General features: G+C 36.2%; 1 protein-coding gene and 1 pseudogene across 4 annotated transcripts in view; both read right to left on the minus strand.

The window, feature by feature from the left end:
• Nucleotides 1-15724, minus strand: part of LOC136832024 (cryptochrome-1-like) — a 368545-nt gene that overhangs the window by 176422 nt on the left and 176399 nt on the right. The gene's annotated exons all lie outside the window — the stretch shown is intronic.
• LOC136832025 (piggyBac transposable element-derived protein 4-like) lies at nt 12795-14116 on the minus strand (annotated as a pseudogene).

The following is a 15724-nucleotide window of genomic DNA, read 5'->3' on the forward strand; positions in this document are numbered from 1 at the left end:
AAGGACTTCAGGCCTTCCAAGATTCTCACTTTTTGCAATGACAGTCATATGGATTTTTGTTCCCGTTTCTTTAACAAAGGATTCATCTCTTTTAACGTATTTAGCTATCCAGGAAAATGAAATGAAGGATGTGCCAGCATCCCTGGCCTCTCTGAAGGTTATAGCCTGAATTTGGTCAATCCATCTGATTTCCTCCGAGTCGTTAGCCATGGCTGTATCTAACTCCGTCACTCAGTCTGAAAAGCCCTTTGTTAGCCGAGTCGGTTGAGCTTCAGACTGTCATTCGATGGGCGGAGTTCAATTCCGCCTCCCGGCTGATGAAGAGTTAGAGGAATTTATTTCTGGTGATAGAAATTCATTTTCGCTATAATGTGGTTCGGATTCCACAGTAAGCTGTAGGTCCCGTAGCTAAGTAACCAATTGGTTCTTAGCCACGTAAAATGTCTAATCCTTCGGGCCAGCCCTAGGAGAGCTGTTAATCAGCTCAGTGGTCTGGTAAAACTAAGGTATACTTAACTCAGTCTGAAAATACAATAAATGTAAAATGAAAAATAGCTTAATAGAAACTTAAAATAATGTACTGGGAGACAGGCTATAGCAGAAAACTTCATAACTTTCCATTTGTTCTGTGGAGGGGGGGGGGGCTCTAATTTTGAAACACCCGGTATATATATCTATTTATATCATATATAATATATATACGAATTTCCTTTGCTACCTTTCTGCCTCTGTTTGCATCTCCAGAATTCTGGAGGCTTCTGGGAATTCTAGAGGCTTCTGGGAATTCCAGAGGCTTCTGGGAATTTCAGGGACTTCTGGGAATTTCAGGGACTTCTGGGAATTCCAGAGGCTTCAAGATGAAACTCCAGGCTCTTCGAAGCCTTTCATCTCCGATTTCTTCTCCATAAAACTCTGTTCTGTAGTACTGGGAAGCCCACGTTCTTGGAGATGGATTCAAAAGGCTTCTAGGAATTCCAAAGGCTTCTGGTTGTTCCTGGATTTGAAAGGCTTCGAAGATTTCTTTGGGGAGGCCCACGTTCTTAAAGGGAAGCGGATCCGACAGGAGTCAGTTCAGGAGCTGAAGACGGCTTAACAGGATCCTGGAGTCTTTAAGAATTTATGAAGACATTATAATCCAATTTGCATTTCTCCAGGAATGCTTCAGAAGCTGAAGACTGCTTCAAAGGATCCTGGAGTTGTGAAGACATCTTCAAGAATATGTTTTAATTCAGTGGGTGTTTCTCCATGAGGTGGAAGAATTCTGGGCAGAATTATTCCCAAGACAGAAAATTCTAGATTTCTCCAGAGACATACAACATGAACTGGCCTGAAAGTTTCAACATTAAGTGACCCAACAGTATATAATAAAGGTCACAGATTTTTGGCTGAGCTTTGTTATTTTCATTTTGAAATGGATTCATCAGGTAATTCTAGAAATTTGAGACAAAATTTTTGTTAGAAATTTTGTTTACCAACACCTATTTACAAATATTAAAGAAATTTACCATGCATTTGTCTACTTAACACACCTGCAATCAACTTGGTAAGGCAACAGTGTGATTACTTACACCCTCCTGATTTCTCGTAAATGTACAAAAACGAGATAAAAGAAAGGTATATTGCTACTTAGCCACACTGTTTCGTTGTTCTACAGGTGCCTTTGTAGAATTTTAACGTCCTGGTCTAACGTTTTAGACTAACTGCTTCACTTAACGGTGGTTGCTACTTGACTAACACTTGCTATTCTTTTCTGCTCGAGCTAACCCACAGGGGAGGTTCCAACAATATTTATGCTGGTTTAATTATTTAATTACTTCATTATTTCATTTGATTCACTCAAAGTTATTTTACTTTAAATTAATCCTTATTATATTTAATTCAACTAATGGATATCAAAGCCAAATACGCTACTATATCTCTTAAATTACTAATGGTTTCGTTTACGCATTCAATACTTCAGTCATGAACGAAACTCAAGGGTGCGTTTTTAGCAACATTTATTACCTTTTAAGAGGAACAAAATTTTTATTTATTAGGACTGCACAATATTCGTTGTACAATTCCATCACCCTGAAAGAATTTTCCAACATATTCCCCTTGGAGGATTTCAATATCATCTATTGCAATTAATATAATACTTACAATACTTAATATTAAATCAATGAAATACTTAAATTACAACACACACACACAACCTATGTTACTGATAAAGTTATTTAATTAAGATACTTTGATATTTAATTTTACATAAACCAAATTATTTAACTTATTTGTACATTATTTTATGCACAAGGTATTTCCTCTCTTCCACAAGAATGAAAGAGTAGCATTTTAATATTGACTTATAAATACAATTTTACTAATCCTAATTGCTAATGCAGTAAGAATATTTACATATGAACAAACCTTTATACACTACAAATGGGCATATGATCCCTCATCATTTGCTGAAATCGTTCTGTGGCCTTTCTTTTTGGTCTGACACACCTTTCTATTCCAGGGGCAGCAGGCCCATTACTGCCATTATTATTTATTATATTGGGCCCACTATCAGGAGGATTATCAGTCACCATTGTATCAGCCCCAGCCTGAACACTTGACTGCCTAGTTGATATTTCCAGGGGAAAGAGATTAGAAATATAGTAGAGTGGTATTCAATTGCACCATTTCCCTGCTTAAGCTTGACTGTTCTTATTTTATTGTCAAAGCCCATTACAAGTTCCAAAACCTTCCCTAACATACAAAAGGGTCTAGGTTTGTTAAAAGCTTTTATCAAAATAACTTCACCTACCCTGATATCTTCCCACCTACTCTGATAAATATTTCTAGAATGCTCCCTCAGACTTAACAGATAATTTTCGTACCAGAAAGTTTTGAAATTATTCAATATTTCTTCCTGTAATACTAAGGTACTTTCCAAAGCACCAGGATCTTGCTCTCACCAAAGTTCCTCTTCTTCCTTCCTCAAGACTAAGGAGGAATTTCCATGAAGTCTTAAAAATGAATTTGGAGTGATAAGTTCAAGGTTGGCAGTACTAGATCTATAAGTAAGAGGTCTAGAATTTATTGCTAATTTAATATTAGATAAGGTGGTTAACAAATCAAAATAAGAAAGCCTAGATCTTCCAATGGCTTTATATAGGCAGTTTTTTACAATTCTAATCACCCTTTCCCAGGCAGGCCCTACCCAGGCAGAATACAAAGGGCTTCTGATATGTTTGATGTTACACTATTCCATTTCCTCTCGAAATTCTTTAGATGCTAAAGAGGATTCCAATATGCAGCCACCTTTTACAAAGGTTTTAGCATTATCGCTATATACATACTGTATTTTGAACAGCATACATACATATTGCAGAACCTTTGAAAAGCCAAGGGAAAATTACGGGTAGACATATCGGGTAATACTTCAAAATGCACTGCTCTTATATTAAGGCAGGTCAATATTAAAATGAACATTTTGACATTATTCCCAGTTACTTCATCCTTCAGCCAGAAATGCCCTGTGTAATCAATTTCAACATGAGTAAAGGGTTTTACCAAATTCATAGTGTTTAGGCATGTCTACCATTCTAGGATATTTGTAAGCCAATGCAATATATTTTTTGCACACTGTGCATTTACTTATTATTGATTTGACAGTTACTAAACCTTTAGGTATCCAGTATCCCTGTTCCCTACAGTAATTTAAAGTAGTTCCCATCCCCATATGTTGAACCTTGGCATGACAATAATTAACATATAAGAAAGTAAATTGATGCCCTTTAGGTAATAACACACGGTTGTATACATTATCATCAAAATACAAACATTTAGCTATTCTTGCTCTTGATGAGGATCCCATTATCATCAAGGAATAAATTTAAGTTTGATATCAACTAACATTGGAATGTCTTTATCAGTTTTAACTTCCTGCTGTAAAAATTCTATTTCTTTGGAGAAGTGCTCAGACTGTGCCGTCTTAATCCAACATTCTTAAGCCTTAACCTTAGGATCCCTTCCCTTCACTTTACATTCAAGTTTAAACAAACAACAAGTACACTTTAACAATTTATCATAACTAGAAAATTTATTTATATTCAAAATGCCAGTGTTTACTCTATTTACAGCATTAACATAATTTACATTTATTTTCAGCTTATATTCAGGGAAAATGCTTAATAGCGGATATTTAGGCCAATTATCAAAATTATTAGACAGCCAATCAGGTCCTTCTAACCAACAATTCCTTTGTGACAAGTACTTTCCATATGACAACCCTCTTGTAATGAAATCAGCTGGGTTCTGGTCAGTATGCACATAATGATAAACTATAGGGATGTTAAATTCATTGGAGAAATCACCAGCAAGACTGTCTGCCTCCAATATCCTCTTTCTTACAAATTTAGATTTCACTTTGGGCTCTTTTGTTATAAGCCAATTTAGCACTACTTGAGCATCAACGCAAATATTTATAAATTGAAATTGAAGTTTCCATTAAGGTTGGTAAACACTTCAAAGCTAAGACTACTCCCATTAATTCTAAAGTAGGTACACTGCGCTCGTTACCCTTTTTTAAAGGAGCGAGCTTTGCTTTAGCAAATAAGAAAGTACTTTAATTTTCGTCATCACACGCATACAACACAAACCCATAAGCTTCAGTAGAACTGTCACAAAATATATGCAGTTCATAAGACTTCTGTTCATTTATGGCTTGTCTAGGAAATGATAACTGTGATAACATTTCAAAATCTTTACTGACAGTTTTCATTTCATTCATTATTTCTTTGGGCACCTTCTGATCCCATTCTATTCCTAACTTCCAAACTTTGCGCATTAGGATTCTACCTTTGATAGCGACGGGTAAAACAAAGTTAAGTGGATCAAAAACCTTGGATATTTGCGATAAAACTTTCCTTTTGGTGTCAGCTTCTGCTTCTACCACACAATCAGCTATACTTAAAGTGTCATTATTTACATTATGCCTATACCCTAATACCTTCTCCTCTGTGCACCCATGCTCTACTAACCTATCATCAGATTTCATGGTCTCCCTTAACTCAATTGAGTTTGAATTCCATGATCTTAAAAGTGAATCCACCTTCCTTCATTCTTGAAAAACAAAGATGATATAGCTCATGTAATTCACCTATGTCATTGCTAGTCACTATCAAATTATCTACATAAAACTTATCTAAATTTTGCCTACATTTCTCTTGAGGATATGATTCATTATGATGTTTCATTACATAATTCAAGATAAAAGGAGATGAAGTGTATCCAAAAACAATAGTTTTATATCGATAACAAACTAATTGATTTCCTCTTCTCCAAAAGAAGCAAAATCTATTCTGATCATATTCACTGGCCAACTTAATCATAAGAAAGGCAGACTTTATGTCAGCTAACACAGCATACTGATTAGTTCTGAAATAAAAAAGCAATTTCAAAATGGAACCCATCAAGTCAATACCAGTATAAGCAGCCTCATTTAAAGATGGCAGGTCCTTTGAGGTTTTCAAAGAACAATTGAAAACTGGCCTTATTTTAGTTATTTGTTCTTCAGTTCTGACTACTGGCCTATGTGGAATCCAAGTGTAATCTTCATAATTGGCAGGATCTACTATTATTTCTTCTATAATTCCTTCTTTCAATTGATTATCAAAGACTTCCTCATATTTCTTCACTAATTCATTCCTATTAAGAAGTTCCAGAGTTCTATCTAACACTAAGTGCTACAAAATGATTAGAAGGTACTTTGGTGATTCTGTCAGCATAACAAGGTAAGTAATTCCTTCTTTAAACTTGTCTATTTGTTGTTTATCAAAAGACACTAACTCTTTGTCACTATTCTTAATCCCCATGGACTCAAAACTAAAGAGATTTTCAAGCCCATTATCTATTTCACAGTCAGTTAGTATATGCTCAAGAGGATTGAAATAAGACTTAAGTGGGTCCATCACTAAATTTACCATTGTCTTTGTTCTAGCACTAATATATTCAACATTGACAAGCTTTCTTACATGAGCATCAAACAGTTCCTTGCCTTGTTTTGAATCAAGAAAATTGAATACATTCCCTATAGGAGCTACCTTGTTATTTATAATTAAACAATTACCTCCAGCACATATCTCTTTATGAAATGAAAAATATTGAATTATATCAATACCAATTAACATTTCAATTTCAAATTCTTTCCATGATTCCCATGTCCATTGAAGGCTTCATCAGCTAATTCGAAATTTGCAGCCTTTAATTTACCAACCACTAAATTCATGCCAGGAATTTCAAGCCTAATGCTAATTTTTTCACATACCAATAAAGGAACAAAATAAACCTTATTTTCAATTTTTAAGCCAGTAGACATTTGCTTAAAGTTCAAAGTTTGTTCACCTATATAGTTACTAACATCATGATCAACACTATACATTTTGTCATAACTAGAACACAATTCTACAGAAGCTTTTTCATAAGATCTTTGACATCCGCAATTGATCAGGCCTCTTATTTTACGATACCTTTCTCCATTCTTAAGCTCTCAGGTAATAGTAGGCAAAATGTTTCCTATTTCTATATTGTGCACAGCATGACACAAATTTACATTAGCACTAGTACGAGATTTTTTGTTAGGGCAGAGAGGGGTTATATGTTCTCTCCTTTTACACATCATACATGGAAAGCGCAATTTTCCCTTTTTTCCATAACACTCTTGATTCATTATGGCCAGAACCAGCACATCTAGGACAAAGAGACAAATCTAATATTCTGGCTATTTTGGGGACGTAAGTTTTAAATTTGTCACAATGACCTAACGAGTGTCCAGCTGCAGCACATAGTTTACAAGAAATTGTAGATGGTTTACTAACTACTGATTCAAAGTTCTGCACAGTAAGAAACTTTTCCTCTTTAACCTGCACTAGGCCTCCAGATACATTATTACCAGGTGATTTTTTCTTTCTTTTATTCCTTTACTGGCTGCATTTGTCTTACTTAGGGATTTCAGAGCATCTTTATAATTGTCAAAAATTTCAGTCAATGTAGGGTAATTATTAGAGGTTTTATTAATTAACTCTCTTAATACTACTATAGGTAATTTGCTCACGATTATATGGCTCACAAATATACTCCCTGAAGTATTCTCCTCCAAAAAATCAACCCCATACTTCTGGAGTTCACTTAAATAAGACCTAACTTCAGATATGTACAACTTAATATTTGTGACCTCTGAATCATGCTCATTACTGGGAGCTGAACTTATATTCTTCAGAGTTTCATCCATAATAAATTTTTGTCTAGAAACTCCTCATCAAGTAACCTTATTGCAACAGCATAATTTTCATTACTGACAGACAAATGACTGAGTTGTTTAAGAACATAACCTTTAAGATACCCAAGTAAATATGATAACTTAGCAGAATCAGAATAATGTTTCTTAGAACCAATGACTATCAAATTGGTGCTTGAAATTGGGGTAAGCAAATTTATCGTTTTCTCTACCATTGAAAAACTACGCTGCAAAGGAGGTGGTTTCCCTTCTGACATGAACTCACTCCAACCCTTTATGTTCTCATTAGAGGATGGTACCACCCTATCAACTAGATAGTCTTCAAATTCATCTAAACTAATAGCTATGTTTATACTGTGTGTAGCTTGACTATCCAATTCTTCATTAAAGAAAGTACTGTCCTTTTCCCCTAGTGCTGTTTTTTGCATTATAAGATTAATTATCTCATCACACTCCTTGACTTTCAAAATTTCAGCTTCAATTTCCTTTATTTGCCTTCTGCACAAAGTAGTAGAAAGTATTCCACTTTGACGTAACTCAGAAAGTTTCTTGCAATATATTGTTAATTTTCGCTTACGAGAGGCTCTACCAGTTCTGATAGCACTTACTTTCTTTTTAATTACTTCCAAGGACAATTCAGCCGGTTTATCCCCAAGCTCCTGCAGTAGAGTATTTCTGACTTAGCAGCTATGGTGAATGCACAGAGAAGACGACATAGACCCAACAAACAAACAAACAAAAATATTAGGTTTGCTACTCCCCAACATCATATGCACTTTACAGCCTTATATTAAGGGCATACTTCAAGCCATTAACCAACGCTTGCCTAAACTTGGCCAACCCAGCACTTGACAAGTGTACCCCATCAGCAGCGAACTGCTCACCACTGTCTAAATAGCCATTACCGCCAAGCTGCACTACGCTGTCTAGCAAACCTTTACGTTTTATTTCCCAATTTCAACAAGCGTTTACTATATTGCGATGCTTTCTAAACTCAACATGCTCGGGTGCACCAAACCTATTTCCTTGACGAGGCCTACGAGGCTCAACTTGCATTGCCAACCTGATGCAGCTCGGTGGCAAAACGTTGTTTAGCTGGCTGTAAAACGACTTCAAATGGCCCCGCAATTCATCGTTGGTTAATGAGCTAACTATTGAATTACCTCCAAAAACAACCAAGATGATGTCCGGATAAGCACCACCAACTAAGTTGAACAACTCTGGGTGTTCCAAAAAATGAGAAAAATCCTTTCCCAGGTAGGATTGGAATTGTACTTCAAGGTCTACTGTCAAATTATCCTTTAAAAACAACCACGTGAACTGAGGCCAATTTTCCAATCGCTGGATATCTCGCACATATGAATGTCCTAATATCAATAATTGCATAATGCTACTAAGCCTAGGCTACATCAAACTGACTCAACAGACCGCAGAACTTCCGAACTCAATTAAGTTATAGAAGGACACACAGCTCATTAAATAAGTTCAACAACCACTTAATCCTACTCTATATACTATACCTATATTTACACTAAAATGTCGAACATTCAAAACAACATTAGCCTGTAAAACTTATGTTAGAAATTTTGTTTACTAACACCTATTTACAAATATTAAAGAAATTTACAATGCATTTGTCTACTTAACACACCTGCAATCAACTTGGTAAGGCAACAGTGTGATTACTTACACCCTCCTAATTTCTCATAAATGTACAAAAACGAGATAAAAAGAAAGGTATATTGCTACTTAGCCACACCGTTTCGTTGTTCTACAGGTGCCTTTGTAGAATTTTAACGTCCTGGTCTAATGTTTTAGACTAACTGCTTCACTTAACGGTGGTTGCTACTTGACTAACACTTGCTATTCTTTTCCGCTTGAGCTAACCCACAAGGGGAGGTTCCAACAATATTTGTGCTGGTTTAATTATTTAATTACTTCATTATTTCATTTGATTTACTCAAAGTTATTTACTTTAAATTAATCCTTATTATAATTAATTCAATTAATGGATATCAACGCCAAATACGCTATTATATTTCTTAAATTACTAACGGTTTCATTTACGCATCTAATACCTCAGTCATGAATGAAACTCAAGGGTGCATTTTTAGTAACATTTATTACCCTTTACGAGGAACTACATTTTTATTTATTAGGATTGCGCAATATTCGCTGTACAATCCCATCATCCTGAAAGAATTTTCCAACATTTTGGAACAACAGCAGGCACTGCTGGTGATGGTCTGGAACCGCCAATGGCAGCTCGGGAGAGGAGGGCCACAGAAACTGATATACAGAGGGAGCAAAGATTAGCTGCAGAGAGGCAACGACAAGAACAAAGGCGGGCCACAGAAACTGATGAAAAGCAGGAGCAAAGATTAGCTGCAGAGCGGCAACGACAAGCGCAGAGGCAGGCCACAGAAACTGATGAAAAGCAGGAGCAAAGATTAGCTGCTGAGAGGCAACGACAAACGCGAAGGCAGGCCACAGAAACTGATGAACAGGGGGAACAAGAATGGCTGCTGTCAGAAACTGATGAAAACCAGAGCCGAGTTTGTCTGTGGGCAGATGCAGACAGAGAGATGCAAAAAGGATAGCTGTTGAAACTGAGGCAGATCGGAACCTAAGACTTCAAGCTGCACAAAAAACTGATACACAAAGACGTAAAGGTGAGATTCAACAGCAACGTGAAGCAAGGATACAAGGCACACAACAGCGTGATCAAACAAGACAGCAAGCACAAGTGCAAAAGGTCATGTATCATGCAGCTGTTGATGAGACTGAAAATAAAATGCCTGCTACGAGTCATGACCTTGGACCTATGACGACAGAGAGCAAATATGAATTTTGTAAAGCCCTGCATTTTTCAGCCAAGATTGAGTACTGTTAACAAAATACTTATATATTTGTAAGGACAATTTTTTTGTATAAAAAAGTACTTGGTTGTACAAAGGTACAGAAATCAATATATAACTTCAGAACTATTATCAAGAAACCTGAACCACCTGCATTATGAGGATCACAGTAAATACTACTCTGTTATACAACTTCATTATTAATTACATCAGAACTATATATCAAGAAACTAGTAAATGCGATTATAGTGAGCACCTATATAGTATGTATGTATGTATATAATATATACGTATATATATATATATATATATATATATATATATATATATATATATATATATATATATATATATATATATATATATATATATATATATATATATATTATATATATATATATATATATATTATGTCTGGGTTCTCATTGGACAACAGTGAGATATGTGATGACCAGTAAGTTGATCATGGTCCAAACACATGGAAACAGCATGGTAGGACATTGAACGGATGCACCGGAAGTGCCCAGATTCTGGGGGCGTACGTGTGTGCGATCGCACACGGTATATTATCCAAGGGATAGACTCTTGCAAGTGCATTGCACTAAGAGAACTACGTCTATTTGGTTAATGGTAGCGTGATCAGATCTCCACTATGAAGGTACGTTATTTACGGCCATAGAACTTAAGAACACAGAGTGACTTTGGTATCTTTTCCAGACTTTAGAGGGAAAACCCCCAGTTGAAAAGCAGTGAAACTGAACGATGTCTATAAAACAAACTTGCCCTTTTGTACATTTTTCTGTTTGAACATGTATGCACATTCACAATTGCAGGTTTTAATATAATGATATATTTCTTTCTACAGGAATTCAAACATTGCCCTGGGAGGACGAACACTTGGAAGTGGTGTTTTTACTCTTACATACGACATGACTTTTATTGTGGTCCTTATGACCTTATTACTTTGTTCAATGCCCAGGGTAGTATTCACTAGTATTGCTTGGCACAGAATAATGACTATGCTTGTTTGTGAAACAGTTTTTCCTCTTATTTCATGACTGTAGCTTTTGCTGAATCACTTTTGTTAAATTTGTCTTTAAAGTCTAGTTTTGTATATCAGTGTCTCATTTCAGTAGGCCTTTGCATAAAGATAGGCTTAGGAGAGAATTTTTGACAAAAAGAGAAGGGATCTGCTGACCCAAGGAAGAGCCACAGCTACCAGAGACATCTCAAGAAAAAGTATGATGTTTGATTCTGTTCTTAAAACAGATATACCAAATAAAGATGGCCCTCCCAAACCCACGCCGTTAACAGTGGTTGGCAGCGGTGTTAGGCATCGATAGATAAATAGATAGTTAGGGATACTCTTCCGAAGAGACATATTTTAGTAATGCTAGTACTGGCATCTCAGAATAGATTTTGATGGGTCAGCGATTCAGTTTGGGGAGCTGAGGTTGTGAGGCGCGCTTGAATCAGTCTTTTCTTCATTGCGACTCTCTGTGCGTTTTAATGATGCGTCACAGGGCACAGGATGTTAATATGGGTATTAATAGGGCATTAATTCATGTTGGGGAGTGTTTAGGCGTATATTAATGTGTATAGTGTAAAGTAATTGTGGTATTTTGACCACTTGTGTGTGTTAAAACACGCAAGAATTGCAAGTGGTTTTTTCCCCTCTCTCTCTCTCTCTCTTTCTTTCTTTGGTGAGAGAATTCACGTGCTGTTAACCCGAGAAATGCGTCAATGTCATTTTAGAACAGTCCTGTGGTGCGGCTATCTTGACAAAAATGCTACTCTTCAGAATCTGACACATATCTTTACCAATGCCTTTGTAATTGCTTCGTGCATGTATCATAAAATATTTTTTGCCTCTTTCTCTTTGTTATTTTGTTATAAACATTCAAAGTTAATATTATTGCGTGACGTGGCATTTTGCCTGATGAATCGGTGGTGCGGTCATACTATGGGGGTTGGGTCGGGTCTGTCTGCCCTCACCCCATGGGTGGGGAGGTAGTTGGGTATAACGGCTCGTTGTTGGGCCCGGTAGAGGATAGCGTAGTTTTTCTTACTACACTTCTTGTCACCATATGATGTTTTGTTTGACATGTAACAATTACAATTTATACTGTATAATATCGTTGAGTGTAATGATAATAAAGATTACTTAATATTTTTAAATCCTAGAATATAGAATTGTTTCTCTTCCCGAAAAATGAATGATCTTTCAAGTTGCTATAGAAACATTACTGTTTACATATTTTTTTTTATTTACTTCGTAGGTGTTTTTTCTTTATCCATATAGTAACTATTATTACCATTGTTATTATTGTAAAGTAGTTAAAATGATGTATTTAGGGAGCATATTCTATCTTTATTACTTGCAAGTTCAATAACAAAAACCTATCATATTTGAAGGAACAAAGTGAGTAAAAATAATATAATCCTCGTCTTTTGCAAACATATATTATAGTTATAACAAAGAAAATACCAAACCAATACCACCACCACCTATTGCCAAAATATAGAAAAGATATAGAAAATTCCTATGTAAATAAATCATGAATATGGACATTACATAAAATAATACATAAAAAGACCATCCTCTCTCTCTCTCTCTCTCTCTCTCTCTCTCTCTCTCTCTCTCTCTCTCTCTCTCTCTCTCTCTCTCTCTCTCTCTCTCTCCAGTAGTTCTTTTGAGTATGCCATGCATGAAAGCAGTCAGTTGGACACAGGGGCACGTCGCATTCAGCACAGATCATTGTAACCCTTGTTCGTTTCTTTTGTCGCCTGGAAGTATTGGCGCATACGTAGCAGTTTAGTTGATTTTTTCTGTTTTGGTCCTCACTGAATGCTGTGCATTGGAGATGATGATAGCTTATGTAAGCTGCTCCATGCAAGCGATCAGGTGCCTCTACGGGAGGATGTCCACAACATCTGAGTCTACTGTTTGTCACGGTGCCATAATCCTCATGAAGTTGGTATGAAACATTGTATATGAATTCGCAAAATTTTAATTTCTTGCAAGTGAGGTCTGATGTCTTCATAAGCCAAATGTTGTATGAATTGAGCATTATGATGTCTATAAGATGAAGAACGATTTTGTGATACCACTTGAAGGATTTCCTCATACACTCTGTCCCACTTAGCTGGCAGTCACTCTTATCTACGAGGCGCATATTTTCGTTATAATCAGCAACAACATCTGGCTTGCAGATTTTCTTTTTAGTCCTGTAGTGGACCTTACCCGTGTCCACCATATCACCTTTATGTACAGTTGATAAAAGGGTCACGGGCTTTCTATCTACCCACTTTACAGCCAAAATCTTGTTAGTTGCCTCGCGTTGTATGGTCTTGGCTTTTGGCTTTCTCCTTTTTTTAGCTTTATGGCTTCTTCTTGCAGTTTTAGTTTCGTCCTCATCAGGAGTATCACTGTCACTGGGATTAGCATAAGAGGTGTGGAGGGACATTAAATTTTGGCATATATTTCCTGCTTTCTCTCACAGTGCCACATGTTCCTGTGGCATTATCATGAAGGAATTGTGCCAGTGTAGGACTACTATACCAATTGTCTGTGTACAATATATGTCCGTGACCCATATACTGGTGCCATCATTTTCTTGACTACCGCTCCCGAGAAGCCCAGACCGCTACCTTGATCCTCTTTTGGTATATCAACATCTGTGCCAGTATATACTATAATATCAAGCACTATTCCCATTTCACAATCGCATAAAACGAACAGTTTAACCCCAAAACGATGACGCTTGCTTGGGATATATTGCCTGAAAATAAGACGGCCCTTGAAAAGTATTAGAGACTCATCAATTACAATTTTCTGGAAAGGATGAAAGACCCTTTTGAAGTTCCCTAAAACCAAACTAAGGAATGGTCTTATTTTCCAAATTCGATCAGTAGAGTTTGGATTTCCGTTGTCAGCAAAGTGCATGAAACGGGTCAACAGCAAGAATCTGTCACGGGTCATGAATTTGGGGAAAATTGGGGTAGGAATCAAAGGGTCTTGTTTCCAGTAGTCTTATAAGACATGTTTTTTCATTAGAGGCATCAGTAATAATAATGCAAAATAAACATAAATTTCATGGGGATCCGTGTCCACCCATTTCTGAACTCTTGAATTTTGTGTAAAAGAGAAATTTTCCATTACCCACTGGTAATACTTATTTGTTTCACAGACAATAAGACCAACTAATTCATCAGTGAAAAGTGCAAGAAAATATTCGCTTTCTCTTGCAGTGTCATCACAAGGCCACTCACTTGTTACACCAGCACAGTTACCATCAAAGGGATGAATATCAGGGATAAAGTTATTGACATCTGACCAAATATAAGACTGAATATTTCCTTCTCGTATATCATGTACGTTACCTATTTCATTTTCACCATCCTCTTCTTCACATTCTTCAATGTGCCCTCCATCTGAACGAAATAATCTTCCTTCATAATCATCTTCGCTGTCGTCAGAAATCCCTATCTCACCACTATCACTATCTCCACAGTTGATGTCATCATCTACGTCTTCGTCTGTTTCGTCTTCGGTGAATAACATAGGTAAGAATTTGCTAGGGGTCAGATTCCGTAAACGACGATTTTGGGCAATGAATGGAAGAGTTGATGCACTTGGTATTGCATCACATGTGTTCCTTGATGGTGTCAGTGTGATGGAGGAAGAAGTACTTTGGCACTGCTTCTTTTCCTGGGGCACATATTTTCCACTACCACTTCTCTTCACACCCCCCTTTCTTCCAACTTCCTTCTGTTGCTGTGCTTTGATTTTCCCTTGTGTCATTATATTTGTCTCTTCTGGGAAGCAGATTTTCCTTTTTGTCTTGGTGTTCTCGGAGCCCTTGCTAGAAGAGGCCATAGTCTCACTTTTCCGAGAACGTCCAGTCATGACGACAAAAAGTGAAAAGTAGCGAAAACAGAAAACCAAGTGAAAGTCGCTTTCATTGTTATCAAAATAGAACTGTAGTTATAACTAATACAAAACAAACACTTATTATCGCGGTAACTAATACTATTTGTTATGTTAACTACCCTTTATTTTAAACAACCACTCATCAGATACTCAAAAGAAAAACAAAAACACGGAGGTTTTGGGAGTTGAATAATCATAATTTGAAGGTTTTTTGAAGTCTTTTATTTCCCGATTTTACTGAACAGTACATACATTGCGTTGTGATAGAAAGTATATGATTGTGTAAGTATGTTGTTTTATATGATTTTTTTATTGTGCATCATTCTAATATATTAATATAAAACAAGTTTTGACAGAAAAGAACTACTTTTCACTTTTTTCCTTTGCAAAAAAGTTAGATTTGGATCTATGGGGAAATTGGTATATTATACATAATATATATGATTAAAATAATGTTCTAAACATTAAAACCTCTACCAGACAAATAGTTTTGCCAAGAAAAAATAATAAAAGTTAAATAATGTCAAGAAGGAACTTAAGAGTAGAGATAGAAAATGGCGCTCTGAAGAGGCTTATAGCAGTCGCCCACACAGCCGCTGAAGAGGCTTGTAGCAGTTCTCGGGTTAAGCAGAGGCATACGTAAGTGTTATTTTTTTTATTATTGTTATT

This window comes from Macrobrachium rosenbergii, chromosome 49 (genome assembly GCF_040412425.1).
Source record: "Macrobrachium rosenbergii isolate ZJJX-2024 chromosome 49, ASM4041242v1, whole genome shotgun sequence".
In the NCBI taxonomy this organism is placed as follows: Eukaryota; Metazoa; Arthropoda; class Malacostraca; order Decapoda; family Palaemonidae; genus Macrobrachium; species Macrobrachium rosenbergii.